This window comes from Clarias gariepinus, chromosome 12, assembly GCF_024256425.1.
Source record: "Clarias gariepinus isolate MV-2021 ecotype Netherlands chromosome 12, CGAR_prim_01v2, whole genome shotgun sequence".
Classification (NCBI taxonomy): domain Eukaryota; kingdom Metazoa; phylum Chordata; class Actinopteri; order Siluriformes; family Clariidae; genus Clarias; species Clarias gariepinus.
In genome coordinates, this window is record NC_071111.1 from 2,834,063 (window position 1) to 2,860,030 (window position 25,968).

Genomic DNA, 25,968 nt, shown 5'->3' on the forward strand with positions numbered 1-25,968 from the left:
AGTTCATTCATGTCTTCTGATGATGTCGACACATTTTTTACGTTTTAAATAAGATATGTTGGCATATTCACGAATCAGGACATTCGCATAGTTAAGACTATCAGATAGCCTACTATCAGGAAATTAAATTAATTTCAACACCATGTAAACTGAGACATTGCCATGTCTTTCACTGTTTTGTCCCTGTTAAAACATTACAAAAAATATATATAAGAAACTTATTAAGAATTTTAAAGCACGAATTTGGGCATCTCATTTCATCATTATGAAAAAAATATGAAGCACATATACACGCATTTATCATGAAAGATCTGTTGTAAAGCAAAATAAAATTCATGTTTGCTTTAGCATTGGAAACAATATTGTTTTAGACTAAGTAATTATACACAATTCTTCGTTGTACAGTACTTGGTCCGGCGTTTAAATAATGTCCTTCCATGCGCCATCTGGCGGATATTCAGTGAAGCACAACACATTTATTTAAATTCCCGAATGTTGCTTACGGCAAGTCGCGGCGCACCGCGCGCTAAATGAGGCATCCCGCGGGAAAACACGCGCCGTCTTAATGGCCACATCTGTATGTGAGTATTTTTAACATGATTAAACACTGCACGCTGCAGTTGGAAACTGTTTGAAAAACGTAAATGCATCAGCTGTGCATCCAGCAGCAGTAACACTACAGAGAGCAACAGCTCCGAGTCCAGTACAGCTCCGAGTCCAGTACAGCTCCGAGTCCAGCACAGCTCCGAGTCCAGCACAGCTCCGAGTCCAGCACAGCTCCGAGTCCAGCACAGCTCCGAGTCCAGTACAGCCCCGAGTCCAGTATAACTCCAGTCATGATTTACAGCACTAGAGGAGGCAGTTTGATTAGCAGTATAACGCTGCCAAAGAAACTAAAACTGATTTTCAATTGTTATTGTTTTTGTGTGTGTGTGAAACATATTGAAATATATAACATCTCTTTCACAGCACCAACACCACTAAAGAAGAGAAGTTAGAATGGAGGTAAATGTCAACCATTTTAATGTTACAGAAGTATTAAATGTGTAACCATTGAATCAAAGATAAAAATTTAAAAAATGGCTTAAAATATTTCACTTTACCTGTAATAAATCTAGAATAAACTGGATTTTACATTAACTAAAGTAAAAAATTGATATAGTTGATATTAATGCCTAAATATTATTAGGCCATTAATAGCCATATTAATGCTGTGAAAGAAATGTTATATATTTTAATATGTTTCACCAAAAAAAAAAAAAAATTGAAAATCAGTTTTAGTTTCTTTTACTTACATATCACAACATACATAGCACAGATGTTCAAGTCAAAGCGGGACCTTTGCTTGTGCATAATAACAGAATACACTTAGAGTAAAAGCTCCCTTTATTTCTCTCTATATATTTGTTCTTTATATATGAGGTTATGCAAAGTTCTGCAAGAGCAAAATGCCTTTGGTGATTAAAGCAGTTTTTCATAAAAGCATTCCACTGGAATGTTCCCCGGAATGACTGCAATGGGCTCTGTAAAATCAAATCAGGTTTATGTCTTCGTTTCAGAGAATTTATCACAAGTCCCACTTTGACTTGAACACCACTCGTAGATCAGTGTGATGATGTATATTAGTCCAAGAAGTATGTATTTGAATGGAAGTACCATTTTACAAGACTGGTGGGCTTTACAGTAACAGTCACACTTGTACTTACTTGTACACTATTGTTCCTTTTTTAGGTGCCAGCTTATGGGACGGCGGTGTAAGCTCTGTGCATTTGTCGCATCATCAAAAGGAATTTCAATCATTATCGAGTGAAGCATGGTCATGGTCATGTTGATCACATATTTTGAGATTTACTTGTTTAGCTTTCCATTTATATGAAAGTTATTTTTAAAAATACTTTTTTGCTTTTTACTTTGAAATAAATATATATGGGTCAAATTTGACCCGTAACACTTAATATTATAATAAAAATATATACAGTATATAACAAATTTATTTAAGAGATGTGTTCTAATACCCCTCAGTAATAGTCAGGTAACATAACAACCTTTTATTTATTTAAATAATTCTCTTGAGGTTCATTTAATTTTTTTTTTATTATTGAAAACGAGAGGTATGCTGTTAAAGTAAAAGCTCATGAGGTCACAGCAAAAATATTAAAAACATTCTTTTAATGGACAAGGAAGCGTAACAAAGTAACCAAGAGGTAAGAGGAAAAAATGGATGATAATTGTTTTGAGGGTAATATGGCTGATTAAAGACACGGGTCAAAACCGACCCATTAACATGAGAGATAGTAACAGAAAGCTAACATAAGAGGAAGGTTAAATAATCTACAGTAGTAAGCAGCTCCACTGCCAACTCTCCTAAACACTTCCATGCCTCCACTGGAATGTCATCTGGATCAACTGCCTTTCCACTCTTCATCCTCTTCATCCTCTTCACTTTATCCTTACTAGTTCTATGTACTGCCTGATTCACTACCTCCACCTCATCCAGTCTTCTCTCTCATTCATCATTTTTTTTTGTTTACCACAACATTAAATCCGCATTGTTTAATAATGTACTTTATATGATGACCTGGTCAAAAAGTATGCATGAAAATAGACCTTTAAATGGTAATAAACCTTAAAAATATTAGACAGAATATATATTTGAAAATTATTTAGCCAACACCATGGCATACTCATAACACATAGATGTCAGACTACATTATACACGGCCCTGTCAAAAAATAAGTGTCACTTTTGGTCCGCCTTTTGCTTTAATTACAACATGCATTTACTGTGGCATCATTTTGTTAAGCTCACGCAATGCCATAACATTAATTTCTCTCTTGTATTAATCTTGTATTGATGTGAGAGTCGGACCTCTGTGTAAAAAGTCTGCAACACAAAGATTCTCAACATGTCACTCTCCATGAGGAAATGTGAAGCTGAGGGCAACTAATGCTCTGGCTTATCATCAAAGTGGACGGCAGAAGTAACATTAACTGACATTAGTCAGTCTCTTCAAAGTGTCATCACATCACGAGACTATGTGTGTTCAGATAAACTGACAAGGAATCCTGTCATTACATCTGTGACAGATGGCCTTAGGCATGTTACTAAAGGCTCCATCAGTTAGGGGTAAAGGAGCTGTGTCAAGTTCCTCTTGAACTGAAGCAACATAAATGGTAGTTTACCCCCCTGGCTTGCCACCTTCAAAATCCATCCGTTGTAGCCACTGTCCTCTGGTCCAACCAGGGACATTTTGCGACTGCCCCACCCTGCTATAGATAACCAAAGAAACATACTCAGTTACCAGTTTATATAAAAAAAAAATCCTTGAAAAAAGTAGAATAGTGAAGGCAAAAACTGCAATGTGCGCGCGTACAGTATGTGAGAATGGAGGAAGGGTCTGTGTAAGACGAGAAGAGGGAGAGGGGAGCTTACTTTATATTCACACACACACACACACACACACACAGCGCCTGCGTGCACAAACGGAAACACTAATCTGTCGAGATTTATTTTTACTTTTTTTTTAAACGTAAAGTGCAGGTTAATTTATTTTTATTTTACTTAACACTTTGTGGTAATTATTTGTATGTATTTATTTTTTTGGGCTGTAGAAGGAATAATTAATTAATTAAAATTTCCATTATTTCTCAGGGGAAAATTAAATTTGGTTTACGAGTGTTTTGGAATATGAGCCACTTCTGAAACGAATTATGCTCGTAATCCAAGGTTCCACTGTATATTAAACACTGACAATCTCTCCTTAGGTGCGAACTAATATGATTTTATTAATTGCAATCTTAACATCCTCCCTTTAGAGTGCAATTAAGAAACATAAAATATACCAATGACCAAATAAATCATGAACTACTGTAAACAATAGAACTTATAAGGTAAAACTACAGTGCTGATAAGGTAATATGTTTAAACAATCAAATTTACTACACAATATAACTACCAAAAACTGTAGCTTGTGCCCTTTATCAGTCAGGAGCTGAGAGGGAGGAGAAAGGCTTTAATCATACAAGTTAATATCTGCTCCTTTGGGCCACCAGCCAGACGCTCATAAAGTGGAAAGTACGTATAAAGTGCACAAACATTCACAAACAGTGTCACTACACTTTCTTTAATGAACTTCAAGATAAAAGTCTGTAATATAAACCGCCAACACAAATGTAAAACAAATAAGAATGAAGTGTTCATATTAGAATTAACATCATGGAAGAAACAAAACATAAACATTAAAGAGTTTTCCCTTATACATTTTCTTAAATAAAGTTCTTCCTTGTAAAACTTTTATAAGCCATCTATGGCAACACTGCCCTCTACTGCTGGAGGTAAAGACGACGTCCCACTTCTGTTCTTGGGGGGTTTAATGGTCATTTACAGTCCACAACTTTCAACAATTATAATAATCTGGTATTAAGTAAATTAAACAATGGACCACTTAATAATATACTGTAGACTGTATTATGAGGTCAAATTTAAGTGCAAAAATAAGATAATTGTTACCTGGTATATGCAATTTAAAGCATATAAAACCAACGATATCTAGTGCGACATCCTTATTCTTCAAAACCTCCTGGATCGGGCTGGACACAGAGTCAGAATTACACGCTGCCAGTCCACACGCTGTTCAAAGACCCTTTCACCCTTTGACATTTCCTTTCCCACGCTGTCAGATTCTCCACCATGTGGTCTTGTTTTTCCTAGACAGTCATGTGTTTTTCCCACACCCCTTATCCACCCGTCTGCACACCAGTCTCACATCTCACTCTGATTACTCCAGGATTTAATCTACTCATGCAGCTACACACAGTCAGATCACACTGACAAACTCTGAAGTGTCATTTCATCCCCAATTACAGACAATTAGTATTTATATTTAAATCACCACAAGTGCTATCAGTTTCCCAGTGACTTTAGTGTTACTGAACATAGTTTAACTGTCCCTTAAATACTTGCCTTATCCATATTTATTTAAAAGTGACTCATTTCAGAATTATCACTTTGATAAATTATTATCCTGGACATTTTCAGTGTAATAATGCTGGTACGTCGCACCCTAGACTAATAATTACCTCAGTGCTGAAGTTCAGTTTAAAACACAGAAGGATAAAAAGGTTTTTAGACACTTTAGTAGCAGATTCTCCATTTTTGCCAGACTACATTTATGACCTTCTCACCTGCTGTTTCCATCACTTTAGGAATTAAAAGTTAGGAATGATTTGGCAGGATGTGTAGGATGTGTAATTCCTGAGTTTTAGGCATTTTGTACAGAGGTGGACACCCCGGCTTCAGAAACTAAAAGTCCTGACACTTATTGTTTCCATCAATTAACTAAAGCAGCTGATTATAATTAACACAACTCTTCACCCAGACACCCAGAGAACTAATACATGGAGTATGCTGTCCCAATACTTTTGGACACCACTGTGTATCTCTGTATGTGTGTGTGTGTGTGTGTGAGACAAACATCAGTCTGGGTCTCATGCTCACTAACCCAACTGTAAGTAAACTTTGACTAAATTCCTTTATCACAGTAAAATGACTAGAATATCTGACAGTATATAATTAGTGTAACACACTGCAGGTGCACTGACCGGGCCGCTGCCCTCACATTGCTTTTACTCTATTCAATTTTACTGCTTGAAATTTTCTATCTGAATTTCAGAATATTAAATTAAATGTGGATTAAAATCAGGACTTTTACAGGTTGAAATGGACTAATGAGAATTTCATGTAAGTTTCGGAGGACATAAATTTACAGATGAAGCTTTTTAAAGTCAAATATTTCAGTTTGATAAATTCAGTAATATTTACATTTTAAAACTAATGATTTAACAGTGATTAAATTTCAAAATGTGTTTGTCAAAGGCTGATTTAATTACAATAATTATGATTCTAATTTGCTTCCATATTCCTTGTTGATGTAGATGGACCATATGAATTTTGTGGCATTTTAAAGTATTTTATGCAAATTGTACATTCACGAACTCATAGGATTTATTATGTATTTAAAAAAAAAAAAAAAAAAAAAATATATATATATATATATATATATATGTGTGTGTGTGTTATTGTATTTTGTTTATTGAGTTTATTATTAAGTTTTTTAATAATAAGTTTTCAAAAAATCATCAGAAAAACATATTTTACCCAACAGAAGTGTCAGGTTAGAAGTACTTTACTGCCATCTTGTGGACTGTTATAAACAATACACTAATAATTTATTATTGTTAATAACAATTTTAGTGCAAAACAATTTATAAGCAATTTATTTATAATAACAATTTTAAGGTTTATGTGTATAATATATATTTTATAAATCATTTTATAGTCAAATGTATCAAATACTTTTAATAATGTTTATGAAATAATAGTGTGAGAGAGACTGTGTGTGTGCTTGTGTCCTGTGATGGACTGGGACCGTGTCCAGGGTGTCCAGGGTGTCCAGGGTCCTTTACTTTATGTTGTCTTTTCTCTATAGAACTTAAATAGTTTCTGTTAATTTATAATGTTAATCTGTTTTGCCTCAGCTAGTCAGATAATTAGGTTTCTTAGTTAGTTAGTTAGTTTTTGTTAGTTTATGTTGTATGTAGCACCTTGGACCTGGAGGAACGTTGTTTCATTTAATCGTCTACTGAACTGTATATGGATGAAATGACAATGTGTGTGTGTGTAGAAGGTATCTTTAGCTGATGTAGTTGCAGTGTGTGTGTGTGTGTGTGCTGCAGTGGTGTATCAGTGTGTGTGTGTGTGTGTGTGTGTGTGTCTGTGTGTGTGCTGCAGTGGTGTATCAGTGTGTGTATCTGCTCTGTGCAGGTGTCAGGCATTAATGCTGTATGACAGCCGAGTGCTTCCTCTCTCTGAAATCAGTGTGTGATGTGGTCGACTCTCATCACTCACACACATCAGAGACAGGAGGCGGAGCTCTGTTCATCAGTCACACCCCTCAGAGACAGGAGGCGGAGCTCTGTTCATCAGTCACAGCCCTCAGAGACAGGAGGCGGAGCTCTGTTCATCAGCGCTGATGTTATATTGATATATATGGAGAAAGTGAAAGATGCCGCCTCTGATTTGTTATTTAGTCTGTATGATGTTTTTTCTAATAAGGTAATGTTGAGTGTGATTGGTCTCTCTCTCTCTCTCTCTCTCTCTCTCTCTCTGTAGGGGGCTGAGTGAGGGGACACACTTCTCTCTGTCTCTCTGGGTGAGTGGAGGTGAACACATCGTGTACAGTGAGGAGGGAGATGGAAATCTGTCTGACTTTTATTCTTCTCTCATCCACACTCACACTCACAGCAGCTGGTAAGTACACACTCATTATTCACACTAACACATCACACACTTCTCACTACATCAACTGGGATTATAATGTATATATATCAGAAAAAATATATTTCCCCTTCTTTTTTTCACATTTTTTTTCACACAAATGATTGAAATCATCAACACAAAGATAACCCGAGTAAAGACAAAATGCAGTTTTTAAATGATGAATTCATCAGATGAGAAATAACGTAATTGACGTGTATGAGGGTTACAAAGACATTTCTAAGGCGTTGGGACTCCAGTGAACCATCACTCACAAATGGAGAAAAACTGGTAGTAAATATTCTGTGGACTGATGAGACAAAAGTTAAACTTTTTGGAAGGTGTGTGTCCCGTTACATCTGGTGTAAAACTAACCCAGTGTTTTATAAAAAGAACATCATACCAACAGTCACACATGGTGGTGGTAGTGTGATGGTCTGGGGCTTTGCAGCTTCAGGACCTGGACGACTCGCCATAATTGATGGAACCATGAATTCTGGGCTCTACCAGAAAATCCTGAAGGAGAACGTCTGATCATCAGGTCGTGACCTCAAGCTCAAGTGTACTTGTGTTCTGCAGCAGGACAATAAACTGAAACACACCAGCAAGTCCACCTCTGAATGGATCTAAAATAAATGACATGAATGTTTTTGGAGAGGCCTAGTCACAGTCCGGACTTAAATCCTGTGACATGACCTTAAACAGGACGTTCATGCTCGTAAACCCTCCAGTGTGGCTGAAATAAAACAATTCTGCATAAAAGAGCGGCTCAGAATTCCTCCACAGTGATGTGAAAGACTCATTGCTAGTTATCACAAACACTTGGTTGCAGTTGTTGTTGGCAAGAGTGGAGCAACCAGTTATTAGGATTAGGGGCAATTACTTTTTCACACAGGGCCAGGCAGATTTGAGCTGCTTTTTTACTTTAATAAATGAAATTATTTAAAAACTGCATTATATTAAAAATGTCTTTAATAATGTTGCTTTGTAGCCTGATTTTATCCAGCTGTATAGTACAACTTTTAACTTCCAAGTGAGAGATATAACACCAACATGTCAGAAAAACAAAGACACAAATTATAATAATAATAATAATGTGTGTGTGTGTGTGTGTGTGTGTGTAAACTCAATCAGGTGATTATATGACTGTCTGTGACCTAAATAGAAAGATTTCACTACGATGAAATAAACTGCACTAGAGAGGAGAATTAAATTATAAATAGATTATTACAATAAAAGTCATAGAAGAATAAGAATATATAAAATATACTTGTGAGTGTGTGTGTGTGTGTGTGTGTGTGTGTAAGAGTAATTTGTAAGTGAGTGAGACCAAAATTGTATTGGTGTGTGAGCATGAGAAAGAGAATTGTGTGTGTGTGTTGTGTGCATGAGAGAAAGTGTCTGTTGCATGTGTTTTTTGTGTGTGTGAGAGAAAAAACTGTGTGTGTGTGTGTGTGTGTGTGTGTGTGTGTGTGATAAACTCCCATGTCCTTCTCTCTTTATCTCTCTCTCTCTTTCTCTCTCTCTCAGACAGTGTGAGGTTGGTGAATGGTGGAAGTCGCTGTGCTGGGAGAGTGGAGGTTTTTCATGATGGTCAGTGGGGAACAGTGTGTGATGATAACTGGGATATGAACGATGCTGCAGTGGTGTGTAGAGAGCTGCAGTGTGGGGAGGCTGTAGATGCACCTAAGTACGGTCACTTTGGACCAGGATCAGGACCAATCTGGATGGATAATGTGGGCTGTAGTGGATCAGAGTCGACACTGAAGAACTGTACGTCACGAGGGTGGGGAGTGAGTAATTGTGGTCATGGTGAAGATGCTGGAGTCACCTGCTCAGGTAAACTACTGACTTTAGGGAATAAAAACAATGAGTTAGATTATCAGCATGATTTAACTGTAATTCTATCCAGACATTATTTGAATTCCATTTTGTCTTTATTTAAATGTAAAGCCTGGTGCGACTCTACCAAAGAGCTGACTGAGCCTGAGTAAGGGTCCATTTGCAGGAGGTTCATTATGACAGGCAGTGGCAGAGCCAGACTTTTTTCATAGGGGTGGCCAGGCTGGGCCCAGCACTCACTTTGGGGTGGCACAGAGACTGAGGCCTAGGTTCAGGTTTTTATCTGTATGGTAAAGTGGAGGAGGACAAATACTCACTAATTTGGGTCTAAATGATCATTTGCATATGCAGGTAACTGTGACTGTTAAATATGTTTACAAATATGCAGTGAGGACTCGCTTATAATAAACATTTTATTTTTTGATGAAACCTTCAAAAAAACCTGATATGTTTTTAGTTAACATAAATTAACTGATTGAAACTAATAAATCTGCCGTTATTTTATTGTGTAGGGCGTATTTTAAACACAAATCTGACTAAATGTAACAAAAACAGCTAATTTTCACAGACACAAACACATCGGGCCTCATCAGGAACATTGCTGCTGTGATGAAATCTGACCATAAAATCTCTAAAATCTAAAATACATCTCAGTCACTTGGCAAGTCATGATGATGGTGATGTAGTGAACAGAGAAATGGGTTTAAATCAAGATGCTTAGAAGAGTCTCTTTGATTTCTTAAAATATAATTTAAACATCTGTGTTCAGGAAAAATAAATAAATAAATAGCCACTTTTATTGAACATGACGGTTACGTTCTCACTAAACCACAAAAAAACTGAGGCCACCGATCAATAAGATACATAACATTACACTAAACTAAAGATATTTGTTCCATATTTAAAGTTCACCTGTAATTATACTGAAGCAGGAGTCAGTGAGTGCTGAATGCAGAGTGGTGGAGAAGAAACACTACACCAGATACACTGATAAAATTAGTCTCCATGGGAACAGGGTCAAAGCAATCAAGTCCTGGCCCAAGTCTAGGCATCCAAACCCAGCTCACATTGAAGTTAAAAAGTAGGAGTGGGGCAACGTAACTATAATAATTATTAGAGGTAAAATAAAACTTAAAAAAATTAAGATAATTAAGACTGTCATATGCTAAAAGATTATGTCAGTTAGTAAAGGCTCACAAGTTCTGTCCAGGTTAAAGATCAAAGCTACTGTAGATGGTACAGCAAATACACTGTAATGATTTCTTCATGTACTGTTATGGTGAAAACATGCACAATATTTACACAATGAAATAAATTCCAGGTAAAAATATCAGACTCACTAAAGTATTCTCTAATTTGGGTCACTCATTGTCATTTGCATATGCAGCTAACTATGACTGTTAAATATTTTAAATGCCATATTTCATTGTTAATAAAGATTTGTAAAGACCGATTTAAAGTAAATACAAGTGAAAAACTACAGAATATTAAAACCAACAATGTAAGCAAAGGATGTGACCAAACCTCAAAACTTGACCACAATTAGACCAAAACATTTGGAAAATTAACTGATTATCACAAAATTAATGTATGGATTATGATTAGCTATTTTCATGGTGCTGGAGTCATCTGCTAAGGTACACTGTGAAAAATTGGAAAACAAATGTAATGAATTGTGTTAGTAAATTAAATAATTTAAATGATGCATGCCACTATATTATCTTTAATAAAGTGCTATTTTTTGTTATTTAAATAACATGTTAATGTAACTCTTTTTGGACCTATATGGAACTATTTGCAATATTGCACAATATTTACACAATGAAATGAAACACAGATCACAGAATGTCAAGACTCAGTGCTGGTCCTCATCAGTGCTCTGGGAGAGTGGAGGTGCTTCAAGAAGGTTCCTGGTCCACAGTGTGCGATGCTGACTTTGACCAGCAGGATGCAGAGGTTGTGTGTCGAGAGCTGGGCTGTGGGATTCCTGTGAAGGTGCTGGGATCAGCTGCTTTTGGCCGAGGGGAGGGTCAGGTGTGGACAGAGGAGCTTCAGTGTAGAGGAAATGAATCTGACATTACCTTCTGTCCAACATCATCTTCACTCAAACACTCACACTGCTCCCATGACAACGATGTGGGATTAATATGTTCTGGTTAAGTATCATGATTTAACTTCTGTTTAAATAGAGACCACATACCTGTCAATCAAACTTTAAGGTGTCTTTGTTAATGTCCCCCTTTCACTGAGCTCTCGGCTGTTTGTTCAGGTCACACAGAGGCGCAGCTGGTGAACGGACCAGACTCCTGTTCTGGTCGAGTGGAGCTCCAGTACCTCAGTGACTGGGGCACAGTTTGTGCTGTAAGCTGGGATATGAGAGCTGCAGATGTTCTCTGTGCACAGCTGGGTTGTGGGAGTGCTGTGGCTGTGGTGGGGGTGGACTGGTTTGGGTTGGGGAGTGGCAACATCTGGGCTGATGTGTTTGATTGTCAGGGGAAGGAGACACACCTATCACAATGTGGCATCTCATCATGGAGTCGAGCTGCATGCTCTCATAAACACGATGCTGGAGTCATCTGTAGTGGTGAGATATTTTACAATTTATCACAATTTTGTTTTGGAAAAATTATGTTCTGTATTATTAAAGTTGACTATGGTGTTGTCTATTTTTTATAGATTTACAACACATTTTAAAGTAAATTACTAAATAAATAAAGAGGTATAACATTGCATGACATTACCAGCCATTATCAAATAGTTAGCTCTGTTATATGTTGTGTGTAAAGCTTCTTTTTTTATAAAAACTTGTAGTCTATTAAAAAAAACATACAAAGTGTGCAGTTGTGTAGAAAATTTATTAAAAAAGAAAAAAATAATTAATTAAATAATCTTGCAAGAGAAGGACTGTTTACATATTTATTTACAGCAGCAGTAAACACTTTTATACAGTATAGAGAAAAAAATATGAAAGGAAAAAAGAACAAATAAGTTTTTGTCCAATCAACTCAAATTCATGAAATACCTAAAATAAAATTTACCTTTAATGTGTGTATATGTGAAATTTAAATGTAAGAATCAATAAAGTGAGAGAAGTCTTAACCTGACTTCCCCCCTCCTTTTTATAGTATTAAAATTTTCTATTTCTCGCTCTTTTCATTATTTAATTTATTTTTATTTTAGCATTGTTTTCTCGTGCCACCACTGGTTTATCTCTTCACCATGTGTTGTACTGCACACAAGCACAAGACAACAGGTTTCACAAATGGGCCAATGAACAAACAATGTGTGCTGGTAGCGCTCATGGGAGTTTTAGTGTCATAGTTTCACATTGCAAAACTACATTGCATTGCAAGACTACATTTAAAAATATGTGTATAAAATTCAATCCACCAACGTGGCTAGTGGCAGTGATTGTGTTACACACTATGGCTAAAATGTCAAGCCCTGTACACCACATTAGTGAATAAACTCGTGTTCATTAGAATTTTTTTAAATGATGTTTTTCTGCTTCAGGATCATCCATGGCGTTTCATGAGGGGCGAGTGCGGTTGTCTGGAGGGAGCGAGTGTCAGGGGGAGGTGGAGATTTATTTCAGGCAGGACTGGAGGAGAGTTCTCCTGGATTCGTGGAGTCTGCCTGAGGCGTCTGTGCTCTGCAGACAGCTGGGCTGTGGCTCTGTGCTGAACTACCGATTCTCTCCATCCACCACTGAACACAAACACATGTGTGTAACGGGTTTCAGCTGCTCTGGGAGTGAAGCTCATCTGGGGAACTGCAGCAGTGCACAACCTGTCAGCTGCAGCTCTGGGAAACAGCTGTACATCACCTGCTCAGGTAAAACATAACAAATCTTTTAGCAACAATAATAAATAATTTATAATTTTAAGTATTTTTTTTTATTTATAGACTTGTTAAAATGTTACCAAGGTATGTTAATTTTATCAAATTTATTTCAAATATAAAGTTTTTAACCCAGACCCTAAGACCATCAGGCTGGTTGGTTCTGGGAGAGACTGTGCAGGACGGCTGGAGGTTTTCCACAGTCGCTCGTGGGGGACAGTGTGTGATGACTCGTGGGATATTAAGGATGCACAGGTGGTGTGCAGACAGCTGCAGTGTGGAGTGGCCCTCAGTACCCACATACCAGCCTGGTTTGGTCCTGGAACTGGGTCCATATGGATGAATAAGGTGGAGTGTGAGGGGAACGAGATGTCCCTGTGGAACTGCAGATCTCAGCTAGGTGCAGAGGGGGAATTTGGACATCAGGAGGATGTAGGAGTCGTGTGCTCAGGTACAGTGTGATGACTAAAAGCTGCCTGTTGTTACCAATGTTAATATTGAATTAAAATGTGGGACTACATCCATAAAAGCAAAACTTTTGGAAGTTTAGTGTTCTCAAGCAGTTGTGTGTCTATATTGTGCCATGCAGTTAGTACATTAGCCATGTCCTCAGAAAAGCAACTGACAGTGCTAACCACATAGCCAACATGCCACCGATACGACAGGATGGGTTTCCACAGATGCTCTACACTTCAACAAGTCCTTTTTAAAGAGTGAATCCTGTTCTTCATTTAAGAAGAGGGGCTGTCTTATTTTGACACATCTATCCAAGACTAAATAGCGAAAAAGAATTACACATCAAGAAATTGTAGAATCAAGTATAAATCAAGAAGAACACAATAATGGTCAGAAATAAAAAGATCCTCATAATAAATACAATCAATATTAAAGCCAAGAGTAACCCCAGGTCAAGAGTCTGCCCAATACTGTATGTGTGTGGGGCTACACCAAATCCAGATACATGTTGAATAAGATTATAAGACTGTGTAATATTAATGAAACTAAAAGCTAATTTGTTAAAATTGTCATCAGTATGAATGTTAGTCACCAAGAAGAATAAATCTAGTCATCTTGTAGCACTGCCACATAAAGAGCAAATTAATACAGGATTAAGTAAGACGGCTAAATAAAAAAACGTCTGCGAAGCCTTATTAATTATTAATTCAATTTTTCAATTCAATTTTATTTGTATAGCGCTTTTAACAATTGTCATTGTCGCAAAGCAGCTTTACACAATCAAAAGAATTATTTAAGTCTGTATGGAATGTAATTGTGCATGAATCAAGATGAGCAGATTGTCCCTGGTGAGCAAGCCGCGGGCGACAGTGGCAAGGAAAAACTCCCTGAAATGGTAATAGGGAGAAACCTTGAGAGGAACCAGACTCAACAGGGAACCCATCATCATTTGGTGAAACAAAAAGCAGGAATTGATCTGCATTTATACAGTTTGTTAGGTGGCAGGCAGTTCAGCTATAATACTTGATGTTAGTTGATGTAAATATGGAGTCCAGGTAGTTATTGGAGACAATTGCCATCCTGAACTATCGAGCAAGCAGCCAAGTCAAGTCCTCAGAGAAACAGCTGTCACCACCAGTCGAGGCCAGAACCGTCTTTATATTAGAGTGGAACCATCCCCAGACACCAGACTCATTTCCAAGAGACACATGGGACGAGATCTCCAACCAGAAACGGGGCACCAGGATGGGTCAGACAGGTCCGGAGGGCAGAGGGGGAGAGAGAACAGAAGAGGGGAGAGCAGAAGAGGAGACATAACAGTTAGATATGGTCATAGTCACATAATGTATAATGTGAATGTATATTTAGTGTAGAGTGCAAGCAGAGACTCCGGCAGGACTAACTATAACAGCATAACTAAAAGGGGAGAGCCAGAAGGAAACACAAACATGAGGGCTTCCTGAGATGTAGAGCAAAAAATCACCTCACCGTCAACAAACCTGAGTGATCAATGAGAGTGGGGAAGACAGCATCTAAACATACCAGTTCACCATAATACTCTACTAGATCTGCTCCTTTACCCAAGACAAATTTATTTATAAAAATGCTTGATTAAATAAATAGGTTTTTAGCCTGGACTTAAACACTGAGACTGTGTCTGAGTCCCGAACATTATTTGGAAGACTATTCCATAACTTTGGGGCTTTGTAAGAAAAAGCTCCGCCCCAGCTGTAGTTTTCATAATACACGGTACTGATAAGCAGTCTGCATCCTTTGATCAAAGTAGGCGTGGCGGATCATAAGACACTATCAGCTCACTCAGATACTGCGGCGCGAGACCATTTAATGCTTTATATGTCAAAAGTAGTATTTTAAAATCAATACGAAATTTCACAGGGAGCCTATGAAGGGAAGATAAGGTAGGTGTGATGTGTTCGTATCTTCTGGTTCTAGTGAGAACTCTCGCTGCTGCATTCTGGACTAGCTGAAGATTTTTTATGCATCTAGTTAAACAACCAGACAGTAAGGCATTACAATAGTCCATTAAAAGCATAAACTAGTTTTTCTGCATCGTTTAGCGACAGTATATTTCTTATCTTGGCAATATTTCTGAGGTGAAAGAATGCTATCCGTGTAATATTATCTACATGAGCTTCAAATGAAAGGCTGGAATCTATAATCACACCGAGGTCTTTTACTGTTGCACTCGAAGGAACAGAAAGGCCATCTAAAGTTACAGAGTGATCTAGAATCTTACTTCTAGCTGTATGCGGTCCTATGACTAGAACCTCTGTCTTATCAGGATTAAGCAGAAGGAAGTTAATTAGCATCCAATCTCTTATGTCCTGCAAACATTGCTCAACTTGAGTAAGCTGGTTTTTCTCATCTGGCTTTGCTGAGACATATAACTGTGTTTTGTCAGCATAACAATTAAAACTAATACCAGGTTTACGGATTATGTTGCCTAGAGGAAGCATGTATAGGGAAAAAAGCAGTGGGCCTAAAACTGAACTTTGTGGAACACCAAACTCCACTAGAGAGCATGCAGAATAATCACCATTTAAGTCTACATACTGATACCGATCGGTCAAATAGGATCTGAGCCAGGAGAGGTCTGTACCCGTAATTCTTACTACATTTTCTAATCTGTGAAGAAGAATCCTATGATCAATGGTGTCAAACGCTGCACTGAGGTCGAGTCATACAAGCATAGTTACACAACCCTGATCAGAGGTCAATAGGAGGTCCTTTACTACTTTAACGACTGCTGTCTCTGTGCTGTAATGAGGCCTAAATCCTGATTGATACAGTTCATGTATGCCATTTCTATGTAGATATAAGCATAGCTGCTTCGCTACTATCTTTTCCAGAATCTTAAAGATAAAGGGGAGATTTAATATTGGCCTGTAATTGGACAACTGACAGGGGTCAAGGTCAGGTTTCTTAATAATCGGTTTAATAACTGCTAATTTAAAAGATTTTGGAACATACCCAATGCTGAGTAAAGAATTAATTATTCTCAACAGGGGTTCTGTTATTGCTGGTACTATCTGTTTAAGAAAATGTGTCGGTATAGAATCTAGTATACAAGTTGATGAATTTGCAGAAGAGATGAGTGAAATTAGTTCATTCTCTTCAAGGGGAGTAAAGTATTCTAGGTTCCGACCTGACATATATAGTTAGTTTAAAATCTGCATCAATTGCATTGTCAGGTTTCAAAGCCTCAATTTTATGCCCGATATTTACAATTTTATTATTAAAAAAGTTCATAAAGTCCCCACTATTGTATGATGTTGTTGTGGAAATTTCTGCAGTCGTCTTATTTCTGGTTAATTTGGCTACGGTATTAAATAAAAATCTAGGATTATTTTTGTTATTTTCTATAAGAGTGGAGAGATACGTTGATCTAGCTACACTAAGAGCTTTTCTATAGTTCAGGATGCTCTCCTTCCATGCTATTTGAAATACTTACAATTTAGTTTGATGCCATTTACGTTCTAATTTTCAAGCGGTACGTGTGTGGTCATTTTACCAGGGAGCGAGTTTCTTATCTCTAATAATTTTTCTTTTAACTGGAGCTACATTATCTAAGGTATAACGGAACGTCTACTCTAAATATTCAGTTGCCCGATCGAGTTCTGTGGGGTCAGACGGTGATACAATCAAAGTTGTTAACTCTGGGAGATTACTGATAAAACTCTGTGTGGTATTTGATGTGAATGTCTGTTTAGTACGGTAACGTGTTGCTGCGCATACATTATCACTATAACACACTTTAATTGAGACAAGATAGTGATCTGATATAACTTCAAACTTATTAGTGATGGGTCGTTCATGAACGATTCGTTCTTTTTGAACGAATCTTTTAACATGACTCAAATGAACGAGTCGTCTCGGAGAGTGATTCGTTCATTTTCTATTGGGCGTGCATGCGCAAAGCATCGCAAAACCTCCATATGTTATATACAGGCAACAAAACTGAGTAATTACCTTTGAGTCTTTTTGGTCCTGAGTCGTTCGTTCTTTTGTCACGTGACTCCCATAGACGCTATGCAGTGCAGTACACAGGAAACAGTATTGAACGGTTCTGCTAATGAGTCCCCGAGTTGTTCGTTCTTTTGTCACGTGACTCCCATAGACTCTATAAAGTTATATTTATGTATATAAAATAAACATCAAACAAAGTATTATACTGTTGCTTTTATTTATTTTTTTTTTTTAATTAAATAATTTAAATAAAAAATAAAAATAAGTTCTAAAGTTTAAATAAAGAAGTGAAAGTTTTCACAATATACACTACAGGATGAACCACAACAATAACATAGTTATCAATATATTACAATATAAAGCCTAACAACAATATTGTTTTGAAAAAATAAACGCACAAAACACACAGACACACTTTGACCTGGTTCAGAGCAAGTTTGCATTGAGAAAAACAAGTTTCTGGACCTTGGATGGGCTTAGTCTGTTTCTTTTATTAGAGATAATCTGCCCTGTCTTAGAAAAAACTCTCTCAGATGGCACAGATTAGATTAGATTCAACTTTATTGTCATTGCACATAGTTACAAGGCAACGAAATGCAGTTAGCATCTAACCAGAAATGTAAGTTAACAGTGCGATATAAACATATATACAGATCTATAAAACTATATATAAATATATATATATATATATATATATATATATATATATATATATATATATACATATATATATATATATATATATATATACACTATACATAAATAAATAAATAAAAATAAAGGCTATGTATGAATTGGATTTACAGAGGAATATACTGTGTGTACTGTATATATTTAAATGAATATACAGTGTAAAGTGAGAGATGGATGAATTAATTGACTGAATAAGTGTAAACATACAGATATGTCTTAATATAAGTATATGGGATAAAGATATACAGAAACTATATATGGTTGAATTTACAGCATGTGCAATAATATGTATATATATATATATATATATATATATATAGATAGATAGATAGATAGATAGATAGATAGATAGATAGATAGATAATAATAATATAGAATAATATAGAATAAATATAAATAACTTAACAGCTGGATGAAAATGCAGAGAGTATATCTATACACACATACAGTGGCTTGCAAAAGTATTCGGCCCCCTTGAACTTTTCCACATTTTGTCACATTACAGCCACAAACATGAATCAATTTTATTGGAACTCCACGTGAAAGAGTGAAACAAAGTCGTGTACACGTGAGAAGTGGAATGAAAATCATACATGATTCCAAACATTTTTTACAAATAAATAACTGAAAAGTGGAGTGCGTAATTATTCAGCCCCCTGAGTCAATACTTTGTAGAACCACCTTTTGCTGCAATTACAGACACACACTACACACACATACACCCTAAAGTCTTTTAGGGTATGTCTCTACCAGCTTTGTACATCTAGAGACTGAAATCCTCGCCCATTCTTCTTTGCAAAACAGCTCCAGCTCAGTCAGATTAGATGGACAGCGTTTGTGAACAGCAGTTTTCAGATCTTGCCACAGATTCTCGATTGGATTTAGATCTGGACTTTGAGCAGCACATTCACACGAGAGCCACATCCAATTTAGCCTTAGCATAAACCGGAGCACATTCAACAGGTCACACACACTCCACACACAAACATGGCCGAAGCCCCCAGCCCAAACAACCTTCCCAACAGGGTGAACACATAAAGAACCCCCCGCAAGGCATGACGGTCGACAGCCGCTGCTCCGCCCACGCCACAATATATTAGTGTACTGTCTATGTGCAGATTATAGTGAATGTACAGAGAATATTTACAGAGATATTATACAGGGATGTTGGGTTATCAGTGATGGTGATACCGTACATGTAAAGGGGTTAGGTGGTTGGTGAAGTTTTCAATAAGGTGTGGGGTAAAAACTGTTCCTCATCCTGCTGCTCTTGGCTTTTAGGCATCTGAACCTTTTTCCAGAGGGAAGGAGAGAAAACAGGTTATGTGCAGGGTGAGAGGTGTCCTTCACGATGCTACGGGCCCTACGCAGACACCTTTTCTTGTACACTTCCTCAATGCCATGAAGTGGGGTACCAATGATGCGCTGGGCAGTTTTCACCACCCTTTGGATGGATTTACGGTCCGAAACAGAGCAGTTACCATACCAGGCTGTAATACAGCTGGTTAGGATGCTCTCTACTGCACAACGATATTGTTCAGAAATTGTTCATTATGTCCTTAGAAAGGTGATTCTTCCTCAGTAATCTCAGGAAGAAGAGATGCTGGGAAGCTTTCTTGAGGAGACTGGAGGTATTAGTGAACCAGGTTAAGTCCTCAGAAATGTGTATCCCCAGGAACTTGAAGTTAGTACCACGTTCGACCATTGTCCCGTAGACAGGGGTGTGTGTTACCTCTTCTCCTTCTGAAGTCCACAATGAGCTCCTTGGTCTTACTGGTGTTCAGGAGCAGGTGATTGTCAGCACACCACTCAGCCAAGTGCATTACCTCTGTCCTGTAGTTTGTCTCATCGTTGTCATTGATGAGGCCAATCACTGTTGTGTCGTCAGCAAACTTAATTATGGTATTGGAACCATACATAGGACTGCAGTCATGCGTGTACAGTAAAAACAGGAAGGGGCTTAGTACACAGCCTTGTGGAACGCCAGTGTTCAAGATGATGGTTGGGGAGAGAATGTTATTGGATTTAACATTCTGTGGTCTGTTGGTCTGTTATCCAGCTGCATAGAAAGGTGTTGATTCCGAGATCAGCAAGCTTCGTAATCAGCCTGGACGGGATGACTGTATTGAACGCAAAGCTGAAATCCACAAAAAGCATTCTTGTGTAAGTGTTCTTATTATCCAGGTGAGATAGTACCGTGTGTAGTGTTAGGGAGACAGCATCTTCAATGCTCTTATTCTCACGGTAGGTGAACTGATGAGGGTCCAGTGTGGGTGGTAGGCTTTTCTTGAGGTGTGCTAGGACTAACCGCTCGAAGCACTTCATGAGTATGGGTGTAAGTGCAATTGGTCGGTAATCATTAAGGCACATAGGTTTGGAGTGTTTAGGCACAGGCACAATGGAGGTGGATTTAAAGCAAGTCGGCACTGTTGCTTGGAATAAGGACAGATTAAAGATGTCCGTCATGACCTCAGACAGCTGTTCAGCACAGGTTCTGAGCACACGTCCAGGTATTCCATCAGGGCCAGCAGCTTTTCGTTTATTTATCCTGCTGAAGGCAGCAAAGACTTCTGCGGTGGAAAGTGAGAGAGGCTGAAAGTTCACAGGTGGTATCAACGTAGTGATTGTCTCCTGGTGACTCTAAAAATTATTTAGTTCGTTGAGGAAGGAGACTTCAGTGGATATGAGTGCAGAGTGGGTGGGTTTGTAGTCACTGATGGACTGTATGCCCTGCCACATACGCCGAGGATCATAGTTGTCGAAATGAGCTTCGATCCTCAACTTGTAACTTCACTTGGCCTTACCAATACTGCTTTTCAGGTCAGCTCTGGATGCACTATAGGCCTGCGCATCTCCTGATCTAAAGGCAGCATTCCGGGCCTTGAGCAGGAGCCGAACCTCCCTATTCATCCATGGCTTCTGATTAGGGTATGTTGTAATCTGCTTCACAGTTGTTACACTGTCAATGGTGGCTTTGATGTGATCCAAAACAGAAGAAGTGTACAGATTAATGTCCGTCTGAGAGTCAGAAGTAGCTTGAGAGGCAAACCTACTCCAGTCTGTATGATGGAATCGGTCCTGAAGTATAGTGTCAGTCTCTTCAGTCCACACTCTGATGGATGTAACTGAGGGCTTCACACGTTTAATGAGCGGAGTGTATTTGGGGAGTAAGAACAATGAAAGGTGATCAGACTGTCCCAGGTGGGGGAGGGTTAAAGCTCTGTATGGCTTAGCTATGTTTGTATAGACATGATCCAGAGTTTTGCTTCCTCTTGTATGACAGTCCACATTTTGAAAAAAATTTGGGGAGTACTGTTCTCAAGTTAGAGTGATTAAAATCTCCCGCAACAATGAAAGCAGCCTCAGGATAAACAGTCTGTTGTTTGCTAATAGCTTTATGCAGTTCTTTCATAGCATTCTTAGCATTAGCATCCGGTGGTATGTATGCAGCAGTTATAACTGTAGTGGTAAACTCCCTCGGTAGATAGAAGGGTCTGCATTTAATCGTTAAAAATTCCACATCAGCAAAACAGTGACTCCCAATGACAGTGCAGTTAGTACACCAGGCTTTGTTTACATAAATACATAAACCTCCACCTTTGGTCTTCCCGGAGCCCTCAGTTGTCCTGTCCGCTCGTAGGCATCCTGTTAGTTCGGTTGCGCTGTCAGGAATGTCGCTGCTTAGCGATGTTTCCGTAAATATTAGAATGTTGCAGTCCATTAATTTCTTGCTGTTGGCAATACGGAGTCGCAGTTCGTCCATCTTATTTACCAGGAACCTCACATTAGCAAGGAAAATGCTGGGTAAGGAAAGCCGGTGTTGTGTTAGCCTTAGCCTAGCACGCAGCCCTCCTCGCTTCCCCCGCCTTTGTTTACAGTCTCTTCGCCGCCTACGAGCACTTCTGCCTGGCTAGTCTAGCCTTCATGACCTCAAAGAGGCTTTTGTATACAGGGGAACTCTTCCTCCTTCATGCCAGAGGGTCTGATGTGCGGGGTAAAAGTGGCTCTGCAAGATAGGCCTGCATCTCCATCATTGTATCTGAAGTATGGGAAGTGGCGGCAGAAATTGGCCTCATGCTTGCTACCCTTTCTTCAAAGTCCTCCCAAAACATGGCTGTTGCAGTGACGATTGCAGCACAATCTGGAGCAGTCTCCTCTTCACCCTGAGTTGGGTTAACATGTGCTGCAGCTGTAGTGATCCTCTTTACTGTCTCATCTGCAGCCTGTTGGTTGACAAAGGCTTGCTTTTTGAACCTTGGGTCCAAGCAAGTAGCATCAGCAAGCTTCTCAATCAATTTAACTTTGCCAAACCTTCTGTTCATTTCAGTCATGAGGGTGTCCATTAATTTGTTAACAGGTTCTAGACAGGATGGATTTCTCTGAAACCTGACAACAATCTTCTGAAGACCTCTTGTCATCAAAATGACTTTGGAGGCAGTCACAAACCTATAAAGATGAACAATTATATTTAATATAATTTCTTATAACTTGTAATAATTATTTTATATAAAAAGGAGTTATTTCTACTCTCCTGCTCATAGATCTGATATTAACGTGGTAAATCTTCCCTGCTGCTATCTTCCTGTCTCCTCTTTCATCTGTTCTTAAAGGTGCGAATGCTCCCACGTTCACCTTTTCATTCTCTCTTTATGTCTCTCTCTCTCTATTTCTCTCTGCCCCCTCCTCCCCCTAACTCTGTGGTTCTCAAAGCGTGGGGCGCGCCCCACTAGTGGGGAATACAGACATGACAGTTGGGGCGCAATGAACGGGAGGGAATTAGTGGAAAATAATAGGAAAGTACCTATTCTAATTCATGCTTTTCTTTATTGACAATAAAGATCGGACACTCGAAACTAAACAATTACGCGCAAAGAAATGGATCATTAATACAAGTAAATTTAAATAACATCAGAGAAAAAGTGGAACCATAGTGCAACAATAACGGTTTAACGTTGGCATGGTAATTGCAGAGGAACAATATATAAGGAAACATTCGGTATTATATATGTCATTTCATTTATTCCAATGTGTATGCTGATGTTTCTGTATTTTTGTTAAAAATTAATATTTTTTCAGGCAGTACTAGTCTGGCATTTCTAGTTTCCAGTGTGGCAACAAAGTTGCTTTTTGATCCTTCAGGCGCTGAACAGAAGGGAAGATCAATATCGTTCTACGCTTTTTGTTGCTGTACGGCATTTTGCTTTGATCCCTAAATCATTCGTTGCTCCGTAGAGGATAATTGTGTCTATGCTTTTAAACATTTATAATTTAAGGCGGATGTAGCTTAAAGACAATGTAGAGAGGAAATATATGTGGGTATCTTATTTGCGGGTTTATTTACGCAGCTATTGAATTCGGAGATGCGAATATCAAACTAACTTTACCACAGACACAAACCGGGTCAGTAGCGTACTGTATGTGGTGAGCGTAATAACGTCAATGGATACATTTGTTACATGAACCACTAAAAAAGCAGGTATCTAGCACTATCAGCCTAATCAACCAAAAAGCCAGCCGAAAGGAAAACATGATGAAGCCTGTGTTGCGCTTGAATTCATGGTGGGGATGGTAGGAAGACACTTAGAGACAACACACCCTAGTCACGTTAATAAGCCACTCGACTTTTTTGAAAAAATGCTCTAGATAAGTGACGAAGTAAGCCTGTTATAACAATTGCACGTGTATTTTATCTGTTTTGAACTTGGTGTTATTTGATCTTATTGGTTTAGAAATTGATATTTCAATAAATAGTAAACTTGGCCGATTTTGTTATCATTTTGTTGACAAGTGGGGCTTGAAAATTCACCCACCCCCTTAAGTGGGGAATGACAGAAAATGTTTGAGAACCACTGCCCTAACTCAACCCAACATCTTGTGATTCATCTCTGGACAGACACCTCTCTGTCTTCCTCTCCTTATTGATTCTTCAGGATCTCAGCAGGACATTTACAATGGTTTATGTTCTTTGTAATAACATATGTCGATGGCACAGGCGTTTGGTCAAATATTTTCTTTGGCAATTTCCGATTCCTCTGGTGGTAATGTTGGCAAAGAAGCATTGGTGAGTGCCAGGGTGGAGATGATTGTATCTTTCAGATCAGTGAACCTTTTTAACATGTAATAAGTTGAATTCCACCTTGTGGACACTTCCTGTTTTAGATGCAGCGGCTCCTGTCCCATCTGTTTCTGTGTTTCTCTTGAGTCTGTCTGAAGCAACTGTGCTTCTGTGTAAGTATTCAACAATAGATTTCACCTTTTGCAGTACATTTTGGACCTTCTTCAGTGCAGCTTTGACAATGAGGTTTACCATATGAGCAAAGCCTGGTACAGTATGTGGTCCCAGGGAGGTGTTCACTCAGAGCTGAAACAAAGCAGTCTAAAAGATAGAATGTCATCTGAAAATCCTCTATGAAATGACAAGTCACAGCCATATAACTTGTGGCATTCACAGTCTATTGTGAGAAATACAGCAGAAGCACCCTTGATTTTATCCATTATTTCTGCCCTTAGCTTGTCATACAACCTGGGCAGTATGGTTTTTGACAATGTTGAGCAATCATTTTGACCAAGGCCTCATCAAGTTTGCTCTGTCATAATAGGTCCATTGGTCTTGTTATGAAACTGCCCATTGAGGTTTGATGATGTGGTCTCCGTGCCCGAACTGATTCTTGGATGGTGGTGGGTGCTGCGGGTAAATTGGCAGGTGTGGACGTGGTCGATGAGTCAGTTTAGGGTCTGGCTGAAGCAATGCTGCTGGAAACCGTTTCAGCTGCAAAAGGGCCACTCTCTGTTCTTCCTTGTGCTAACAGCACAGTTGGGTTAATAGATTTCAGGTGTCTCCTCAAATTGGAAGTACTTTCTCCTTTGGTGGAAAAGTCTTCTTGCAAAAATTACACTTTCCCTCTGTGGCTGAAGTTGCCAGAAAATGTGTCCAAATGTCACTCCTTTTTCTTTTGGCCATTCTCTTGAGCTTGTCAAATCAGGTTTTAAGGATTCTCTTCACTGCGCCTCATTTAGTGTAAAAGTGTGGGGATGGATGGGGAGGGGTGGCGGTTCCCTTGGAGATAGCTTTGAGTGACAGTTAAACTTAATGGATACACCCTGAACTTTGTTTGACCCCAACACTTTATATTAGAATTTAGGTGACATTTGTTTGACCCAATCATTTGTAGGTAAGTATTCAAATCTATGTTATTTAATTTTATATGACTGTGTCCTTTACTATTTTTTTTACAAAATATAAAGCAAACGTTATGAAGCAAATGTTTAGTTATTAATAGTATTATTATTTGCAAATAATTACTGTTTGCACCTAATATTAAAACCAAGCACATTTACACATTTTCCAAAATAAATAAATAATTAATAGAAAAATTATTTTTGAGTACATTATATTTGTATAATATTTTTTGATAAATGCAAAACTATACATCATTGACATCATTGTCAAGAACATACACTCGATACACTTACTGTCATTTTTTTTTGCGTGCTTTTTTTTATTAGATCATGATAAACAATAATATCAATATTCGGACAAAACCTGATCTATTTCACTGCATAGCGTTGATGGGAGTCACGTGAAAAAAGAACGAACGACTCGGGGACTCATTAGCAGAACCGTTCGTTCAATACTGGTTCCTGTGAACTGCACTGCATAGAGTCTATGGGAGTCACGTGATAGAAGAATGAACAGTTCGGAAGATATGATGGTGAGCTGCTTATTCTGTTTTCATATGTCTTTAGCTGCATTTTAATATTTTAATTACTGAGACTATAGCCAAATTGTGTGTATATAGTCTTGTTCGGGGTCTGTTTATTGAAAATTTTATATTT

At 38.2% G+C, this 25,968-nt stretch overlaps 1 pseudogene; it reads left to right on the forward strand.

The window, feature by feature from the left end:
* LOC128534671 (deleted in malignant brain tumors 1 protein-like) overlaps positions 1-25,968 on the forward strand; it is a 61,311-nt pseudogene that overhangs the window by 14,728 nt on the left and 20,615 nt on the right.